The sequence below is a fragment of the Bidens hawaiensis genome, unplaced genomic scaffold, assembly GCF_021521415.1.
Source record: "Bidens hawaiensis isolate Kalapana, Puna unplaced genomic scaffold, B.hawaiensis_p1.1 tig00018651_1, whole genome shotgun sequence".
NCBI lineage: Eukaryota > Viridiplantae > Streptophyta > Magnoliopsida > Asterales > Asteraceae > Bidens > Bidens hawaiensis.
The window spans coordinates 398661-402369 of record NW_027492821.1 but is presented as its reverse complement, the minus strand read 5'-3'; the positions used below and the strand labels follow the sequence as shown (position 1 = coordinate 402369).

The 3709-nt window shown below is 40.0% G+C and overlaps 1 pseudogene; it reads left to right on the top strand.

The window, feature by feature from the left end:
• Positions 1-1158: 1158 nt before the first annotated feature.
• LOC143556587 (leucine-rich repeat receptor-like serine/threonine/tyrosine-protein kinase SOBIR1 pseudogene) lies at positions 1159-3186 on the top strand (annotated as a pseudogene).
• Positions 3187-3709: the final 523 nt, after the last annotated feature.

Here is a 3709-nt window from a genome sequence, read left to right as displayed (position 1 = left end):
TTCAGGCTTTAGGTGCCATTTGCAAGTAATTCCTAAAATATGTATTATAATCTAGTCGTGACGAGTAGTTTGTATAACCAATTAAAACTTGACACGTGTCTTTAAACTAACTATAACGAGCAGATTTACTAACCATTTACTCGTCACGACTAAATAAGTTTTATGCCTCGTAATCAACACCCACGAGTAATCCATAAGTTCTTTAGTCGCGGGTAGTAGATTGTAAGGTTAAACTAGTCGCAGCGAGTTAACTACTAATAAACTACTCGTGTAGGGAATGTAAACCAGGTAAACTAGTCGCCGCGACTAAATGACTTATGAATTACTCGTGGGTGTTGATTACGAGGCATGAAACTTATTTAGTCGTGACGAGTAATTGACTAGTGAACCGCTCGTTACGGTTAGTTTAAGGGCATATGGTAAGTTTTAACTGGTTCTACAAACTACTCGTGTGTAATCATAAACTACTCGTCACGACTAGTTTATAATACCTATTTTAAGAATTTTTTGCAAATGACACTTAAAATCTAAAAAACATTTTCATAAACGATTATTTTGAGAAATTTTCCAATATTTTAACAAGGGTAGTACAGGAAATCCACAAGTAGCAACTTGTTGGAAACTTACCAAATTAGTCAACAGTCAATACTCAAACATAAAGCCCACACCCCAACTCTCACAACATCATCATCATCATCATCATCATCATCATCGTACTCAGTATATCCCACCAATAGCTTTGGTAGGGTCTGAGGAGGGTAAGATGTAGACAGCCTTACCTCTACCCTATAAGGATAGAGAGGCTGCTTTCGGTGAGACCCCCGGCTCGATAGTAGTTTTGCATCAAGCGTTGGACATAAGGCACATAGCACTCAATCATCGGGACACCGGCTGATCGGTGCATGTACCCTTGTCTTTCGGCTATCAACGCCACTACATGATGCCTGATTAACCGTCCGTCACTTTTAACGTTATTTTCATGATATTAGTAAAATAACGTCAAAATTAGTGCAATTTCACTTTTGCCCACCCGAGGGTTCACACATATATACATCATATGTGCGCACCACAAGCAGGGCTAACCCCAACTCTCACAACATGACAACTATATCATATTATCATCACAAATACAAGATGCAAAAACATGTTTTTCAATCACAATCACAATCACAATAATAATAATAACATCCATCATCTCCGGCAATGACCACCGTATACCACCACCTCTGCTTCATCACCTTCACAACTCTCATATTATCAACACAATCCAATTCAAATAACTTAACCCTCTTACCAACCGACCACAAAGCCCTCGTATCAATCCACACCGACCTTGGTATCGGCATCCGCAACACCGCCGGAATATTCTATGAACACCGGATCTTCAACACCACAACCGTACTCCGCGTCACACGTATAACCCTCAACCACCGTAGACTCAAAGGCTCAATATCTCCAGCAATCGGAAAGCTAACAGAACTCAAAGAACTCTCAGTACACAACAACCACCTTATTAACCAAATCCCAGTTTCAATCTCCGGCTGCCGGAAACTTGAAACTCTTAACCTTCGTAACAATAGATTTTCCGGTCAAGTTCCGGTGGAGTTATCTTTGCTTGTTCGTCTTCGGGTTTTGGATCTCGCCGGAAATAAATTCTCCGGTGGTTTAAGTTTCTTGAAGTGGTTTCCCAACCTTGAAATACTGTCGTTAGATAATAATATGTTCACCGGAAAAATACCCGCTTCGATTCGGTCGTTTCGGAACCTCCGGGTGGTTAATATCTCCGGCAATGGGTTCCTTGATGGCCCATTGCCGGTTTTGAACCACTTGGAGCTTGTTCCAAAGCGGTATGTGTTCGCCGAGTCAAATCAAATTAAAAATTATAATAATAATACTGGTACCGGTACCGGTACTGGTAATGTTGATAATAATAATAATAGTATAGGTACTGGTACAGGTACTGGAAATGGTAATGTTGATAATATTAAGGCTCCAGCACCCGCGCCAGCTGGCGCGGGTGCTGGGTTTGGTAAACATAAGGACAAGAAGAAGAAAGTGATACGATGGGTGATCGGGTTTGGGGCTGGGACGATAGCCGGGATAATATGCGGGGGGATATTTTCGGTTTTGTTTAAGTTGGTTTTGAATATGATTAAAGGGAGAAAGAATGATTCGGGTATGGCGATTTTTAGTCAGCTAATTAAAGCGGAAGAACTCGCGTTCTTGGAGAAGGACGATGGAGTTGGATCGTTACAAGTGATTGGAAGAGGGGGGTGTGGTGAAGTGTATAAGACGGAATTACCGGAAAGTAAAGTGAAGACGATTGCCATAAAGAAGGTAGTGCAGCCTCCAAAGGATGCTGCTGAGCTTACTGAGGAAGATACAAAGCTTTTGAATAAGAAAATGAGACAGATTAAGTCGGAGATTCAAACGGTCGGGCAAATTAGGCATCGGAATTTAGTCCCGTTGCTAGCCCATGTGTCGCGGCCAGACTGTCATTACCTTGTTTACGAGTTTATGAAAAACGGTAGTTTACAGGATATTTTGCAACAAGTTAAAGATGGTAACCGGGAACTCGATTGGTTAGCTAGACATAGGATTGCATTGGGAGTTGCAGCCGGGCTTGAGTATCTTCACTTGAGTCACACGCCTCGTATTGTTCATAGAGATTTAAAGCCTGCGAATGTTCTTTTGGACGATGATATGGAAGCTCGTATTGCTGATTTTGGGCTTGCGAAGTCAATCCCGGATGCTGACACGCATATGACGAGTTCCAATGTTGCGGGGACTTTAGGGTATATCGCACCTGAGTATCATCAAACGTTGAAATTTACTGATAAGTGTGATATTTATAGCTTTGGAGTGTTGTTGGCGGTTTTGGTGATGGGGAAGCTTCCGTCGGATGAGTTTTTTCAAAGGACGTCCGAGATGAGTATGGTGAAATGGTTGAGGAATGTGATGACGGGTGAGGATCCGAAACAAGCGATTGACACGAAGTTGTTGGGAAATGGGTACGAGGAGCAAATGCTCCTTGTTCTTAAGATTGCGTGTTTTTGTACGCTCGATAATCCGAAAGAGAGGCCTAATAGTAAAGATGCTAGACTGATGTTGGCTCAAATCATTCATTAAAGGTTTGCAATGTGAGAATATAGAATAAGTGAAAGAAGATATAGTAAATGTTTCTTATTTTATCAGTATGTCATTTTTATTACTTGCAACTCCTTTTTGATTCAATCCAAATGCTTGTAATTGTATTTATGTTATGGAACATGTAGCATGATTTATATCAAACAATTTTTTTTTCGTTGCGGATTCGTATAACACCTTCCTTTCGGTGAAAAAAACGCAGACTTAGGAAGTGTTTGTGATCGCTTGCTAAAACTAGTTATTTGAAGTTTGGTTGGATAGGAGTGTCGAAGAATGCTTAATAAAACGAAGGGTTTGAGTCATAAGGTTGGTAGCCCGGTAATAAAGACAACGTCTTTTAAACAACTTAAAAAATTCGGGTTTAAATCCTGGAAAGCAGAAATTTGCCTTTCCATTTAAATAAAAAAAGAAATAAATAAGCATTTATTTTCAATCAAAATAATTAATAATTAAATAATTTGTAAATTAATATTCAAAACTCAATAACGAACTATTGACTTGGTAAATTGAGTAGACTTTGAACATACCCGCCCACCCACTACCTACCATTTCTTTCTATGTT